This window comes from Antechinus flavipes, chromosome 2 (genome assembly GCF_016432865.1).
Source record: "Antechinus flavipes isolate AdamAnt ecotype Samford, QLD, Australia chromosome 2, AdamAnt_v2, whole genome shotgun sequence".
NCBI classification, from domain to species: Eukaryota; Metazoa; Chordata; class Mammalia; order Dasyuromorphia; family Dasyuridae; genus Antechinus; species Antechinus flavipes.
This window is the reverse complement of record NC_067399.1, coordinates 100,529,280-100,547,295: the sequence shown is the minus strand read 5'-3', so window position 1 is coordinate 100,547,295 and position 18,016 is coordinate 100,529,280. Positions and strand designations below refer to the sequence as shown.

General features: G+C 34.6%; 1 pseudogene; it reads right to left on the bottom strand.

Moving 5' to 3' along the window:
• Positions 1-13,658: 13,658 nt before the first annotated feature.
• Positions 13,659-13,975, bottom strand: LOC127546460 (ubiquitin-fold modifier 1-like; annotated as a pseudogene).
• Positions 13,976-18,016: the final 4,041 nt, after the last annotated feature.

Genomic DNA, 18,016 nt, shown 5'->3' with positions numbered 1-18,016 from the left:
CTCTCTGTATTCATCCTGCTGGTCATTTGTTGAAGAACAATAATATTCCATAACATTCATATACCACAATTTACCCAGCCATTCTCCAATTGATGGGCATCCATTCATTTTCCAGTTTCTAGCCACTACAAACAGGGCTGCTACAAACATTTTGGCACACACAGGTCCCTTTCCCTTCTTTAGTATTTCTTTGGCATATAAGCCAAATAGAAACACTGCTGGATCAAAGGGTATGCACAATTTGATAATTTTTTGGGCATAATTCCAGATTGCTCTCCAGAATGTTTGAATTCGTTCACAACTCCACCAACAATGCATTAGTGTCCCAGTTTTCCCGCATCCCCTCCAACATTCATCATTATTTTGTCCCGTCATCTTAGAGGCTAGTGTTTCTAATACGATATTAAATAATAATGGTGATAGTGGGCAACCTTGCTTCACTCCAGATCTTACTGGGAAAGGTTCCAGTTTTTCCCCATTGCATATGATGCTTACTGATGGTTTTAAATATATGCTCCTGACTATTTTAAGGAAAAGTCCATTTATTCCTATGCTCTCAAGTGTTTTTATTAGGAATGGATGTTGGATTTTATCAAATGCTTTTTCTGCATCTATTGAGATGATCATATGGTTTTTGTTTGTTTGGTTATTGATATAGTCAATTATGCTAATAGTTTTCCTAATATTGAACCAGCCCTGCATTCCTGGTATAAATCCTACTTGGTCATAGTGTATTATCCTAGTGACGATTTTCTGTAATCTTTTTGCTAATATTTTATTTAAGATTTTAGCATCAATATTCATTAGGGAGATTGGTCTATAATTTTATTTCTCTATGTTCAGCCTACCTGGTTTAGGTATCAGTACCATGTCTGTGTCATAAAAGGAGTTTGGTAGGACTCCTTCAATCCCTATTTTTTCAAATAGTTTATTTAGCATTGGAGTTAATTGATCTTTAAATGTTTGATAGAATTCAGATGTAAATCCATCTGGTCCTGGGGATTTTTTCTTAGGGAGTTGATTGATAGTTTGTTCTATTTCTTCTTCTGAGATTGGGCTGTTTAGGATATTTACTTCTTCCTCTGTTAGTTTGGGCAAGCTATATTTTTGGAGGTATTCTTCTATTTCATTTAAGTTATCGAATTTATTGGCATAAAGTTGGGCAAAGTAAGTCCTAATTATTGCTCTAATTTCCTCTTCGTTAGTGGCGAGTTCTCCCTTTTCATTTTTAAGACTAACAATTTGATATTCCTCTTTCCTTTTTAAAATCAGATTTACTAAGGGTTTGTCTATTTTGTTGGTTTTTTCATAGAACCAACTCTTAGTTTTATTAATTAATTCAATACTTTTTTTACTTTCAATTTTATTGATCTCTCCTTTTATTTTTAGAATTTCAAGTTTAGTGTTTGACTGGGGGTTTTTAATTTGTTCCTTTTCTAGCATTTTTAGTTGCAAACCCAATTAATTGACCTTCTCTTTCTCTATTTTATACAAATAGGCCTCTAGAGATATGAAATTTCCCCTTATTACCACTTTGGCTGCATCCCATACATTTTGGTATGATGTCTCATTATTATCGTTTTCTTGGGTGAAGTTATTAATTATGTCTATGATTTGCTGTTTCACCCAATCATTCTTTAGGATGAGATTATTTAGTTTCCAATTATTTTTTGGTCTAGTTCCCCCTGGTTTTTTATTGAATGTAATTTTCATTGCATCATGGTCTGAAAAGGATGCATTTACTATTTCTGCCTTACTGCATTTGAGTTTGAGGTTTTTATGTCCTAATATATGGTCAATTTTTGTATAGGTTCCATGAACTGCTGAAAAGAAAGTGAATTCCTTTCTGTCTCCATTACATTTTCTCCAGAGATCTATCTTATCTAACTTTTCTAATATTCTATTTACCTCTTTGACTTCTTTTTTATTTATTTTGTGGTTTGATTTATCTAATTCTGAGAGTGCAAGGTTAAGATCTCCCACTATTATAGTTTTGCTGTCTATTTCTTCTTGCAGCTCTCTTAATTTCTCTTTTAAGAATTTAGATGCTACACCACTTGGTGCGTATATGTTTAATATAGATAGTGCTTCATTATCCATGCTACCCTTTAGCAAGATATAGTGCCCTTCCTTATCTCTTTTAATTAGATCAATTTTTGCTTTAGCTTGATCTGAGATCAGGATGGCTACCCTTGCTTTTTTTGACTTCACCTGAAGCATAGTAGATTTTGCTTCAACCTTTTACCTTTAACCTGCATGTATCTCCCCGCTTCAGGTGTGTTTCCTGTAAACAACATATTATAGGATTCTGGCTTTTAATCCATTCTGCTAACCGCTTCCTCTTTATGGGGGAGTTTACCCCGTTCACATTTATGGTTAGAATGACCAATTCTGTATTACTTTCCATCTTGTTAACCCCGGTTTACGCTTTTCTCCCTTCTTTCCCCTTTCCCCCCTTCCCAGTATTAAGCTTGTGAGCACCACTTGCTTCTCACAGTTCTCCCTTTTTAGTATCCCTCTCCCTGCCTTAGAGTTCCCCCCCCCCCATCTTACCCCTTTCCCTCCCAGTTTCCGTATTCCCTTCCGCTTAGCTTATTCCTTCCCTTTTCACTTTTCCCTTCTCACTTTTCAATGAGGTGGGAGAAGTTTCACCATAGATTGACTATGTCTTAAGATTTTTCACTTAAAGCCAATTCTGAAGGCAGTAAGATACCCACTATATTCATCTGCCTCCATTCTTTCTCTCAGATATAATAGGTTTCCTATGCCTCTTCATGAGATGTACTACCCCCACTTTACCCTTTTTCTGGTACAATGTCCTTTCCACATCAATTTCTAGAACAAGGTATACATGTATTCTTTATACATCTATATAGCCGAAATATAGTTCCCAAGATTAATCTTTACCTTTTTAGATTTCTCTTGAGTTCTATATTTGTAGATCAAACTTTTTGTTAAGTTCTGGCTTTTTCATCAGAAATAGATGAAATTTGCTTACTTCGTTGAATGTCCATGTTCTTCCCTGGAAAAAGATGCTCATTCTCGCTGGGTAAGTTATTTTTGGTTGCATACCAAGTTCCTTAGTCTTTTGGAATATCATATTCCAGGCCCTTCGATCTTTTAATGTGGATGCTGCCAGATGCTGGGTGATCCTTATTGTGGCTCCTTGATACTTGAATTGGGTTTTTCTAGCCGCTTGCAATATTTTTTCCTTCATCTGAGGGTTCTGGCATTTGGCCACTATATTCCTTGGTGTTTTGATTTTAGGATCCCTTTCAGTGGGTGATCAATGAATCCTTTCAATGTTTATTTTTTCCTCTCTTCCTATGACTTCTGGGCAGTTCTCTTTGATAATTTCCTGGAAAATAGTGTCCAGGCTCTTTTTTTTTCATCATGCTTTTCTGGAAGTCCAATGATTCTCAGATTGTCTCTTCTGGATCTGTTTTCCAGGTCTGTTGTCTTCCCCAGAAGGTGTTTCACATTCTTTTCCATTGTTTGATTTTTTTGGATTTGCTTGACTGATTCTTCTTGTCTCCTCGAGTCATTCAATTCCAATTGTTCAATTCTGATTTTCAGTGAAGTATTTTCTTCACTCACTTTTTAAAAATCTTTTTCTAATTGTCCCATTGAGTTCTTTTGTTTTGTGGAATTTTTTTCCATTCCGCCAATTTTGTTTTTTAGAGAGTTATTTTCTGTTTCCAGTTCACCAATCCTATTTTTCAAGGATTTTACTTCTTTATCCATCTCTCTTTAACTGACTTCTTTAGGCTCTTTTGCCAAGCCTCCTTCTCCTTTTCCCAAGCATTCCTCTCCTTTTGCCAAGCCTCACTCTGCTTTTCCCATTTTTCTTCTAGCTCCCTTGTGAGAGCCTTTTTAATTACTTCTATGAGGTTCATCTGTGCTGAGGAACAGATGATCTCCTCCTTTGGGGATTCACCTGGAGACAGTCTGTTTTTAGTCTCCTCAGGATTTAGAGTCTGCTCTCTATCTGTATAGAAGCTGTCAAGGGTTAAAGTCCTCTTCAGTTTCTTGCTCATTCTGTCTAATAATCAAAGACAAACTAGCAAAGAAAAACAGAAAAAACTCGAGTCTTTCTTTGGGGGAGGGGCTGGGTGGTGTTATCGAGCTTCCTCTACAGACTGCAGGGGGCAGCAGTGAGGCACTAGCAGGACTGTGATGCGCCTGCACTCTGAGATCCCAGAGCGTGCTGAGTCACTGTGGGGGGGGGGGGGGGGGAAGGGGGGCGGCCAGGTCCAGAGAGACTCCAGCTGTTTGGGATTGTGTTCTTCACCCCCGGTGTTTTTAGCTTCTCTGCTGGGCTGCTGACTTGCTGCCGGAGCAAAGTATCCAGTCCTGTAGCAAAGCTCTCCCCTCAGAGACGGCTGCGATCACTCCCCACCCCCTCTCCAGTCTGCTCCCGTGCTCTCACTGCCGCTGCCTGCCACCTGCGCCCGATCTAAAACCGTCCCAGCCCTCCAGTAAAGACAGACCTTTCTTGGCGAATCTCAAGGATGGCTTCTCTTGGTAACTATTTGTGGGGTTTTTTTTTTCAGTCAAGCATTAATTCAGAGGCTTATAATGAAATGGATAGTGAGAGAAAGTGTGGAGCTACTCAGCTGTGTGCCTCCTCTCAGCCATCTTAAACGGAAGTCCCCATGCATATATCTTGTAAATAAAGAGCTATAATAAAAAAATTCCAGTGGTATTGGATGGTATCAGTAGTCTGTTATACTTCCAAACACCTGATGAAAGGAAACAGTTATAATAGAAAAATTGATAGTACAAAAGGCTTCAATAGATCCGACACTGAACTCATACTTTGCACCAATTCATTTGGCTCACTGCAAGATTGTAGAGGTGATGGAAGCAGTAATGTACATCCAGAAGATACATCTCATGTTAGACTGCATACTAGACATGTAGGTAGGCCTAATATATGTAGTCCTGATCCTCAATGGATTTTGTTGGAGGGCCTGCCATATAATTATAGAAAGATAAAATGATGCTATTTTCTTAAGTAGCTATTTGATCACAATGAACCATTGCATCACTGCACATAGCAACCTATTCTCACATACTCTCATTTATTGATAGATGATAGATATCAATAATTCTATGGATAATATTTGGAAATTCCTTAGCACAGCATCCAGCACAAAATAAGCATTCAATAAATGTTTCCTTTCCCAAATAAAGAACTGCTAAGGTACACTATAGGTATTTCCAAGAATTTTGTCCTGGTCTTCCTTTTCTACTTGACTTTAGTTAGTGAACTCTTGAATTCCCTTAGATTTCATTATTATGTTAAATTTACTTATTCTGCCTCTCTTGACCTCTAATCTCATTCTTCTAATTGCTTTTCAGACTTCACAAATTGGATATCCAAAATAGACCTCATTACTTTTCCCTACTCTTACCTTCCCTCTTACTATAGAAAGCATTTCCATCCACTAAGCCCCTTAGGCAACTACTTCACTGTCTCTCATTCCACATATCTATTCTGTTGTCAAGGCCATTTCATCTTTGCAACATCTTTCTAATATGTCCACTTTTCTCTTCTAACACTATCACCTCTCTGAATGGGCCTTCATCATCTCATGGTTGGAATATTGTTTAGGGGTCTGCCTGCCTCAAGTATCTCTCCACTCCAATTCATCTTCTGTCTACACAATGAAGTGATTTTTCTAAAGCACATTTCCATGTTACTCACTTAATCAGTAAATTTCAGTGACTTCCTATCATCACCAGAATAAAATACAAAATGCTCTGGTTGGTATTCAAAATCCTTTGTAATCTAGTCCCTTTCACCTTTCCAATCTTTTTACACTTTTACTTTTCTACATATGTTTTTGATCTAATGAAACTGACACCTTGAGTATTCTATGCAAAAGACACTCCATTTCTTAACCCCAAGCATTTTCTATGACTGTCTTTCATGTATACAAGAACATTTTCTTCTGCTCAAGAGTATTGAGCCCCCTAATTCTCTTTAAGTCCCATTTAAAATCCCTTTTCATAGAAACCTTTCCCAACTCCTTTAATCCTAGTGCCTACATATTATTATTTTCTTTATATTAAAAGTGGCATACAGAGTGTATATATGTATTTTTTGCATGTTGTTTTCCCCATTAGATTGTAAACTCCTTGAGGACATGGACTATTTTATGCCTCTTTTTGTATCCTGAATGCCTGGTACATAGTAGGCCCTTAATAAATGTTTATTTATTGATTATTTCTCAAATAGATAAGAGTAATACAGCATTATATCCAGTACCTCCACAACTAGCAATAGTATTTATAGTGAGGAAGCTTTCAAATACAGTTACATTAGAGCTTCTTTCCATCCTTCATGGACCAGTGACAATAAATAAAGAAATTAATGCAGATGGAAGTATGTTGGGGTTAGTGGAGTTTTGTCTCTACTTTTGGCAATATAATATTTAATGATGTTCTCTCAAATGATTTGGTAGCATGTCTGAATATGTATAAATGCTGGAAGGGCTAGGAACTAGGGTAGCCAACAACATCTGCTGAGTGATGGTAACTCATAATGCTTTTATTGTGTACCTCAGAGGTCTATTGTGTGAAAGCATTGATAATGCAGTGTAGAAATCTGGACCATGATTTTTAATTAGTAGCATTGACAACAATAATAAAACATGAACTAACAAAATGATCCTTCTTTGTGAACTTTTCAGCAAATACTATTAGGTCTGATGGTTTAATTCTGACACCGGATTGCTAATTCAAACCTACTCGGGCAATTAGCAATTTTCAATTCATGGGAAATACTTTTTAAAAAATATTCATGGCAAACTAAAGGTTTTATTTTTAGAATTTCCTTGGGGGGAAGTACACAAAACCACTTGATAGCTCCACCAGTTTTATTGTGGCAGCAATAATGAAATTTGGGTTGCTCCTTCTTTAAATAACAACAGCATGATTCAATTAATTTCTCTCAGTAGAAAAATTCATTATAGTCATCAACTTGAACTACATTGACACCAACCCTTAAAAATCATTATCAAGCAGGTCTCCTTTAGAGTCATATGCAAAAGATTTGATATTCAAGTGTATCCTTGCAGTTCTTCTACATCACTTTCTGCTCTAAAACTAAAATTTTAGAGGATCTATAATAGTGTTAGATATGGGGAGAAGATAGAAGAGAAAAGCAGAAGGAAACAATTATATAGTTATATTTTTTCTCATTTATGCAGAAAAAGACCAAAATATGGTAGAAGAGCCTGCTTTACTTACACCAAGAATAATATAAAATAAATATGTAATTTCCTTTCAGGAGTATTAACATTTTCTACTTTCTGTTGAATTGCTACCCATTTTTAAAAGATTTATTCAAATGTCCATGAATAAAGACTTACCTGATTTCTGCTGTTGCTAATGCATTAGACTTGGACATGAAAAGACACTCCTCTAATAATAATAATTTTCAAAAAATTATTCACCCTTGTTTTAATATCAAAGATTGTTGGAGGATTCCTGATTTTTTTTTTTTAAAGAATGGTAATGAATGTAGTATGTATTTGAGTGGGCAAAAGAGATATTTTGAAAATATATAGCATGGTTGTGGACTTGATTAATAAAGAGCTGAAAAATATGTTGATTTTCTAGATTGTTCTAGAGCATAAATGTCTTTATGAAGAATAGTAGTCCTAGAAACTGGATCACTCTTACTTATGGCAGCAGCAGCTTAACAGAGGGAAAGCCTTATTTAAAAATGAGGAAAAAAAACTACCTCTGTGATAAAAATGGCACCCCAGTCAAAATTAATCTCTAAAACAGTAAATGGCATCTATAGAATAAAAGAAGAATCACAGCTGTAGATTTGCAGGGCAATAGCAGGGACATACAACTAGTCATCGGGTCTGGGAGACCCTTAAAAGACTTTCCTACAGAAATGTAATCTGAGTCTGAAAAGATAGTTTTTCTAGTAGCATTTCTTCTCTGACTAGCAATGTGGGAAACTATGGCAAATGATACCCATTTTATTCATGAAGTAGGGAGATGTTCCTAGTGCTATTCTATTAAAGTTTGATTTGTGGTTTTCTATCAGTTGATAGAGACATATTTATGCAATTTTAACTGCTCCAAACTGAAGCTTAGTAGTTGGGCATTCCAGAATCACATGAGACTCATAGTACATGAATTATAATTACATATGTTTGCATCAAATCTCTGTATATAAGAATCTGATAGGGAAAAATAAAAGGAAAGTTCAGGATAACAGTAGCAAAGTGAATTAAAGAATTTATTAAATAAAGATTCCATCTCCTGGCCTTGTATTTTTGAATATTTCTATTTGCTAAATGCAGTTATCTTTGGCCCCTCAAGAAGACTTGAAGAGTTCTGTGAGCAATTTTCTCATCAGATATCCCTTTTGTTAATATGACTCAAAAATATTTCTTCCTTTAAGGTTTGATTGGTTCATCACTATCACCTAGTAAGCTAAATAATATTACAAGAAAAGAAAAGAAAAAATGGAAGAGAATATCAACATCTAATGACACAGAAACCTGTTTTCATGAATACAAGATAAATGTATGGGCTTTATGAAAAAATTTTTTAAAATGTCAGGCTTTCACAAGTAATATTCTATAGTAGACCACATCTTTAGAGTGATATAATTGACTAAAAATTTTAGACAATAAAAAATAACAATATGCTTATTATTTGTTAACAGTTAAAATAGTTGCTTCTGGTAGACTCTCCTGCAGCAAATAGCATCCCATGCATGTGTATAAATCATAGAAGTTTCCTTAAGATATTAACAATGAAGACTGCTTAGATTTTAAAATTTATTTTTGATTCCTTTCAACCTACTGGCTAACAGCAATGAAAGTTTAGGTTTTTATCCATAATTAATATGTTTTAAAGTATTATCTTATTTCCTTTTTTTTTTTTTTTTTTTTTTTTTGGCTGAGACAGCTGAAATTAAGTGACTTGCCCAAGAAGTGTTAAGCAACTGAGGCTAGGTTTGAACTCAGGTCATCCTGACTTCAGGGTTGATGCTTTATCCATTGCATCACCTAGCTGCCCTAAAGTGTTATTTTTGAATATTAAAATACAGCTATTAATAGAATATGTACTTAATGATAATGTTGTGATAAAGAAAAGTGATACCTGAAGGGAAATCTTAGGCATATAGAAGAAATTTTATAAATAATACAAGTGAAGTAAATCTTAGTGTTCTATTTTTTTGGCCTAGTATGTATCCTTAGGCAGTCACTATGTCATCTTTGTTTCATCCATGTAAATACTGAAAATTAGTTAAAATAATAATTGGCAAAATATTATTTTATTACACTAGGAGAGCTATGTGAAAATCTGCATTAATTTGTCAAAAGAATTATGCATAAAAGACAGAAGGCATATCAGGTGAACTTAAATAATAATGGAGAAAGTGATTGGGTTTAGTTGAGAACATAAATTAATTTTTTCTTACTAATTCATTGAGTTCTCCCCTATGTAGTATTAAAGATTTCATAGAGATTATCTTTCTTTTTTTATATGATTGAGATTATATTTTTCATTAAAAAAACTCAATTTGGTTAATGTGTTTTATGTGATGTCACCTCTGGAAGAAATCATAGATCTAATTATACCATTATAAAACTTTATTATCAAGAAAGGCTCATAAGGATATTGAATGTAAATTAACACATGCTATAATCACTTCTTTTTTCTGTTTTTTTTTTTTTTTAATCTTTTTCCCATGGCTTTTTCTCTTTTGCTCTGATTTTTTCTCTCCCAATATAATTCATAAAACACTGTGTGTTAAAAATAAATAAATGAAAGAAAGAAAGAAAGAAAGGCTCAACATTAGATTGAGAATGCATATATTCTGGCTATGTCACTAACTAGATACTTGAATATGTGAGTCAGTGATAGTTGAGGATCTACAATCTATTTGCTACTCAATCTTCTAATTTCTATAGTATATTACTTGAACTAGATGCTGTCAAAGATCCTGTCCAAATTAAAACCTAGGGTACATAAAATTATATTAAATTTTCATTAAAAGAAAGAAAATGGTTTTCAAACTGTGCTCTGTATTACATTTCAAATGCCATACTATATATTTAGGATTTCCATTTGGAGCTCAAAAGATTGAGTACAGAAAGAAGGCGATGTAGGAGCATGAGCGAAAGAAACAACTCATTAATTTCAAGATATTGTTTTAGAAAATACAACCACATTATGGCAGAAAAGAGTAAAAAATAAATATTGGTGAAATGTATTTGATGCCTTTGTGGTTTCATTTTTCCTTCCTAAAACTCCCATTTGCTGTTATCAAGAAGTAAAGGAAAGAATGGGCATTTATTAAGAACCTACCTTGTGTCAGACACTACACTAAATGATTTACAAGTATCATTTAATTTTATCTGCACAGCAATCCTTTAAGGTAAGTACTATTATTATGTCCATTTTACACTGATTTACTGAGACAGACAAAAGTTAAGTAACTTTTCCAGGGTGACACAGACAATAATGGGGTTATAGAGTTCTAGATATGTATCAGAGAGATATGCTATAGAGATGTGCTTTAGAGATTTTTAAGGGTAATTACAAAAATGCATAAAACATCTGTATATAGGTCAAAACTTGGCCTAGGATATTTCCAGTAGGAGAGTTTCTTCTACTCATGCAAATTGAAACCTGCTTTGCAACCTCCAGGCTTAGAGTGTTGTCTTGGGATACTGAGAGATTAAGTGTCTTGGCCATAGTTACCCAACCAACATTTCTCAGGTTTTTCTGCATCTGAGGCCACTCTACATCCCTTGAAAAATAGTTTACAGACTTCCAGTCAAGATGACAAAGAGGACACACACATCTACTTAATCTCTGTGTTTACTCTCAGAATACTTTATTTCATGACAAGGCCTTGGAATTAGTGCTTAAGTGAAAAAAAAAACCCACAAATAATTACCAAGAGAAGATATCTTCAAAATTCACCAGAAAAGGTCTGGTTTTGTTTGGTGGTGAGTCTGGTTAGATCAGGTGCAGACTGAAGGCAGCCAGTGACAGTACAGCAGGCAGCTCACACTGAGCAGACCTGAAGGGGGTGTGTGTTTGTGTGATCTCAGCTGTTTCTGGGGGAGAACTTTACCACAGTGTGGCTACTTTGCTCTGGTAGCAATCCAGTAGATCAGCAGAGAAGCTATAAATGCAGGGGGTAAAGACTATGAGCCCTAAAAGGTAGGGTCTCTCGGGACCTGGCCAGACCCACCAGGAGTGTCTCAGCACTCTCAGAGTCTCAGAGCGCAGATACAGTGCACCCATTGCTGTCCTGCAAGTGCCTCCCTGCTATCTTGCAAGTGCCTCCCTGCTGTCCCTGCAGTCTGTAGAGGAAGCTTGGTAATACCATCCAGCTCCCTCTACCCCACCCCATCCCCCCCAAAAAAAAGCAGACTGCATTTTTGTTGTTGTTGTTGTTTGTTAGTTCATTTTCTTTGATTCTTCTTTGACAAAATGAGCAAAAAATTAAAACAGGCTCTAACTATTGATAATTTCTATATGGATAGAGAGCAGACTTTAAACCCTGAAGAGACTAAAAACAGACTGTCTCCAGATAAATCCCCAAAGGGGATATGATCTGGTCCTCAACACACAAGATTCTCATAGAAGAAATTAAAAAGTCTCTAACAAAGGAGCTAGAAGAACAATGGGAAAAAAAAAGGGAAGCTTGGCAAGAGAGTCTAGATAAGCCATCCCATTCATTTAAAGATAGAGTGGATATAGAAATCAAATCCTTGAAAAACAGAATTAGTGAATTGTAAAATATAAATAAGTCCAAGGAAAACAGAATTAATGAATTGGAAAAAGAAAATAGCTCTCTAAAAATAAAATTGGTGAAATGGAAAAAAAAATTCCATAGAACAAAACAATTCACTTAAAAACTCAATTGGACAATTAGAAAAAGATATAAAAACAGTGAGTAAAGAAAATAATTCATTAAAAATCAGAATTGAACAAATGGAATTGAATGACTCGAGGAGACACCAAGAATCAGTCAAGCAAAACCAAAAAATTGAAACAATGGAAAAATATGTCAAATACCTTCTTGGGAAAACAACAGACCTGGACAATAGATTTAGGAGAGATAATCTGAGAATTATTGGACTCCCTGAAAAATATGATGAAAAAAAAAAGAGCCTGGACATTATTTTCCAGCAAATTATCAAAACGAACTGCCTAGATATTATAGAAACAGAGGGTAAAATAGACATTGAAAGAATCCATTGATCACCTACTGAAAGGGACCCTCAAATCAAAACTCCAAGAAATATAATGGTCAAATTCCAAAACTATCAGACAATGAAAAAAATACTGCAAGCTGCTAGAAAAAAATCAATTCAAATATAGAGAAGCCATAATAAGGATTACTCAGGATCTAGCAGCATCCACATTAAATGATTGTAGGGCCTGGAATCTGATATTCTGAAAGGCTAAGGAACTTGGTATGCAGCCAAAAATAACTTACCCAGCCAAAGTGAGGATTTTTTTTTCCAGGGAAGAAGATGGACATTCATTGAAATAGGTGAATTTCATCTATTTCTGATGAAATAACTGGAACTAGACAAAAAGTTTGATCTCCAAATATAGGACTCAAGAGAAATCTAAAAAGCAGAGCAGTTGGCCTATGGCGGCGTCATCTTTAGCCCCAGAGGTCACACCTGCCCCTGGTCTGTTCCAGACATTAGTCTCTCCCTTCCTGCGCTGGTCTGTTCCTGGCCCCTCAGGAGAAACCTTTCCTAGTGATCTTCCAGATTATCTTAGGCTGGTAAGTTATTGTGTTTCTAAACTTTGTGGGTTTCACCAGTTAAGCACTATTTTTGAGGCTGAATTTAATAGTTGGTCATAGGGCCATGAGAGGAGCTTAGAAAGTCACATGTGCCTTCTCTGCCAACTTGGCTCTATCTCTCCCTTTTAGATTTAAAAGCAGAATTATCAACAAGAAGAGATCAAAATTATATGAGAGTCCTTAGAATATACTGGGAGATAAGTCAGCAACAGATATGTTAAATTTACTTTAAAATTCCCACTACTAATCATATTCAGTTCTGCAGGAATACAAGTGGCCTAGTTGATGTGAGATGTCATTTTCTCTAATTAGATTAATTTCATATTGTTCCATTGAGAGTACTTCTGACTTAACTGAAAATCCAAATGAAAAATTGGAGACAACTGAGACCTAGAAAACCCAAAGTATAATAAATAACAGGTATTTTTACATGTTAACTTATTATTTTTATCTTAAATTGCATGTAAAATATACATATTTATTCACCTCTTTCTGTGTTCTCTTGTGATTCTTATTTATAAATGAGACAAATGATTTAATTTATGACACATGATGTGAAATTCAAGAAATTCATTTTCTTATTTTACTGAGAAATAATTAGTTCTCAGTAATAATTCTTTCCATTTTAAAACTAAATCAAAACTCATTTCATAAATGTGGTGAGGTTGGAGTAGAGAGGATTTTTTTTTTCTTAAGGCAGCTGTTTTATTCATGAGATGTATTTTTTCTTTTACATAAAAAGTCACTGTCCTTACAGTAAGGTACATAAAATTGTCAATAGTCTGAATGCCACATTGCAAAATAAATATAGATGTTTATTCAGAAAGGCAATGGCATTTTAATTCAGCAACAATTGACAACTACCAACAAGATCTCTATCATTATGTGTAGTTCTGAACAATGCTTTGGGAAAACATTCCTAGCAGTCTGTTCAGGATTTATTCCTATTCCATCATTTGTAATTCTTATACTTATTGCTGCAGGAAATTTACATTCTCATGCAGCACATTTTATGACTGCTGTGAAAGGATTATTTTCAGAAACACAAAGTATTTTGCATAATAGCCATGGATCCAAGGTCAGTGTGATCTTAAAGGAAACTTTTGACAGAGTGAAGCTATGGTTGTATTTAAGGCAGATTACTGGGGTGCTCATATTCTTTCTCTGCTCAATTCATCACAATCTTCTCAGCTCCCCACCACCAAAACTTGATTCTCCTTTCCTCACTCTTACCTAATAAATAATTTCCTATGAGTTACAAATATCATCTTGGTGTTTAGGAATTCAAACAATCCAACCTCATTAAGTCCCTTATGATTTCCTTTTCCTGTGTACCTTTTCTGCTTCTCTAGAGTCTTGTATTTCCTACTCAAGTCACATTTCCTACTCAGTTTTATTCTTTTCATTAAGAATTCTTAAAAGTACTTTATTTCATTAAATATCCAGTTTTTCCCCCTGAAGAATTACACTAAGTTTTGCAGGGTAGGGGATTCTTGGTTGTAATTCCAGCTCCCTTGCCTTCCAGAATATCATATTCCCAAGTCCTATGATTCTTTAATGTAGAAGCTATTAAATCTTGTGTTATTCTGAATGTGGCTTTGTGATGCTTGAATTGTTTCTTTCTGGCTGCCTACAATATTTTCTATCTGACCTAGGAGCTCTAGAATTTGGCTATAATATTCCTGGAAGTTTGCATTTTGGGATCTCTTTCAGATGTGAAATCATTTTCCCCATTCATTTTCTCCCTTCCTCTTTCTCTCAGTGTATACTTCTTTGTCATTCTTTCAACTTTTTTTTTTACTTCATCCTAGTATAATTGACTAATACTTGTGCCCTCACTCTTTGAATATTCAGTTTAACTTTTCTAATAATGACAAAGTTTTTAGGCATCATATAACTCATCTTCCTATATAACTTTATTAAATCCTGTATGATTGTTTTTTCATGTTTTTCTTTTAAGCTTCTCTTGAGTCTTGTGTTTGAATTTTAAATTTTCTATTTAGATCAGATCTTTCATCAAAAATGATTACAATTTTTCTATTTCACTAAATGTTCATTTTCCTTGAAAAATTTTACTTAGGTCTATTGAGTGCACTATTTTTGGTTGCAAACCTAGCTCCTTTTCCTTCAAAGAATATCATAATCTAAACCTACCACTACTTACACATTGAAGCCAATAAAACTTTTGCAATCATAACTATGGCCTTGTTTCTGATTGTTTGAACTATTTTCCTTTTGTCCTGGGAGCTCTGGAATTTGGTTACAATAAACCTGGGAGTATTCATTCTGAGAATCTTTTTTGGAAGATAGTGAGTAGATTCTTTCAATTTATATTTTAATCCTCTGGTTCTAAGCCATTGTAGCAGTTTTCCTTTATAATTTGTTAAAACATGTTAAAACATAATGTCTAGACACTTTACTTTAAACGATCCCTCTTCATTTTATTTTCCAGGTCAGTTTGTATTAAACTCATCATCATATTGACTTTCAGAATTCCATAAGCCTAATAATGAAATATGCTATCTGTTAAGAGACAGGTCAGTTCTCTGAGAGCTTCCTCAGCTGTGGATCATAGCATCTGAAGGAGTTACAGAGCAGCCTTTGCAGACCGGAAATGAAATAAATTGGAGGCAGAGGCAAGAGGAGGAAGGTCAGACAATGTAACGACTTCTCAGTCAGAGAGGTCAGAGAACAACAACTGCCTCTCAGTTTCCTTGTATCTTCCTCTCACAAGAGAAGATCCATTCTGCAGGTCTGGGTTAGATTTCCAGCAGCCACTGGCAGGTGGCGCCCTTATATTCCAACAGCTATCCACCTCCAGATAGAGAAATGAAGGACCAAAAATGTTAGTTTTTTTTTTTTTTTTCACATGGTAGATGTGGAAAATTGTATTGATCGATGATACAGGCTTCTAGTAGTCTTTTCAGTTGGTGTGAGAAGTTGAGAAAAGGCAGATCTTTGATGAGTAAAACAAATAAAATGTTTAAAAAGAAAGTGAGCACTAATAATTTAGTTTACTTTTAGAAAGGTACAGATTTCAGGAATGATAAAAAAAAAAAAAAAAGAATTTGAGACTATTGAATCTGCTCCTTAAACTTGCTTACTTTGAAATTCATACAAAAATTGCCTTTAAGGGAATTATGGTTCTAGATAGATGGTTTGGATAGAATCCAAAATGAAGTAACAGAAATTAAAGATATTGAAAATCTTCTGGAAAACACGTGCTGTTTTCATCACTGTTCCTCAACAGTAGCAATGGTTTCAGAAGATGATAACAGATCTGGGAAATGAAAAACTGCTTAAGAGCAGGTATTTAAAAAGGGGATTTGAATTTCTGGACAAAGTGATAAAATATAAAATAAAAAACGTTTATCCATAGATAGTGAATATTTAACAAAGGCTCATATGAATGTATCTGTCTGAAGTCTTGCAAATTAATTTTAATAAAAGGGTTTAGTTTTAAAAAAAAGGAAAGGAGAAAACTGCCTATGTTTAGCAAGCAAGCTGTCTATCATGGAAAACAGCTGTAACATCAGAGAAATAGTGATAGATATGCCCAGAAATTTACAGAAAAAAAATCCAAGGAAGAGTAACAAGCTATGTCAAGTCAAAGGACAATATATAAGTTCACAAAGGATGAGGAAAAAGCAAGGTGAACTAGAGATGCCTATAACTAGAAGCAAATAATTGTCAGTAAAAGATAGAAGAAAGAGAATCAGTACTGGACTATAATTGTGAAGATAATTTTATTGAAAAGAAATAGGATATGGAAAAGGATGAAGAATTTAGAGACAGATATAATTTATTATTACAATATATTTATGTGAGGAACTTTTGAAGCCAGAGAGAAAAACATGGTGGAGAGCATCAAGTGTAGATGAATGTAAGAAACAACAGTTATTATCATTAACATATGATACAGCAGAGATGTCAGACTTGTTATGTATGAACGACAGGCACAAGCAAAGCTCCCCTTAAGCTAGAGTCAGATTATATAACTGACAAAATATAAATGAGAATTGCTTAACAAAATAAACAAATATACAACAAAAAGGATGATGTTCTTTTATAGTTTTTTAAGCCAACATGGAGGCCGCCAGAATTTCTATTTGAGTTTGACACAAATGTACTACAGGAAACCTTGACAGAAACATGAAAGCAATAAGAAGTCAAGTTAATACATTGTAAATCTGGCATGAAAAAATTGTATTAATTCTGAAATTTTTTTTTCTTTATTCATATATTCATTGGATCTTTCTCTCTCCAAGACACATTGACTAATAATTTCTCTAATTTCTTTAACCACATTTCCATTTTCTAGAAGCTAAAGAAACTATTAAGAGGAAGTTATTGTAGCCCTCATTTCTTCCATGATTTAAGAAGTGTTTATTCATTTCTAGTCATATGAAAATGTACTCTAAATTACTATTGATCAGAGAAATATAAATTAAGATAACTCTGAGATATCACTACACACCTCTCAGATTGGCTAAGATGACAAGAAAAAATAATGATAAATGTTGGAGGGGATGTAGGAAAACTGGGATACTAATACTTTGTTAGTGCAATTGTGAACAGATCCAGGCATTCTGGAGAGCAATTTGGAACTTTGCTCAAAAGGTTATCAAACTGTGCATACTCTTTGACCCAACAGTGTTCCTACTGGGCTTATATCCCAAAGAGATCTTAAAGGAGAGAAAGGGACCCACATATGCAAAAAATGTTTGTGGCAGCCCTTTTTGTAATGGCAAGAAACTTGAAATTGAGTGGATACCTATTAGTTGGAGAATGGCTGAATTAGTTATGTTATATAAATGTTAGGGAATATTGTTATTCTATAAGAAATATTCAGCATGATGATTTTGGAGAGGCCTAGAGAATTATATGAACTGATACAAAGTGAAATGAACAGAGCCAGGATTTCAATGTACATGGCAACGGCAAGACTATACATTGATCAATTTTGATGGACATGGTTCTTCTCAGCAATGAAATGATTCACACCAGTTCCAATAATCTTGTGATGATTAGAACCATCTACACTTAGGGAGAGAACTATGGGAACTGAATGTAGACCAAAACATAGCGTTTTCACTTCTTTTATTGTTGTTTGCTTGAATTTTATTATCTTTCTTTTTTTTTTTTCCTTTTTGATCTGATTCTTCTTGTGCAGCAAGATAATTGTATAAATGTGTA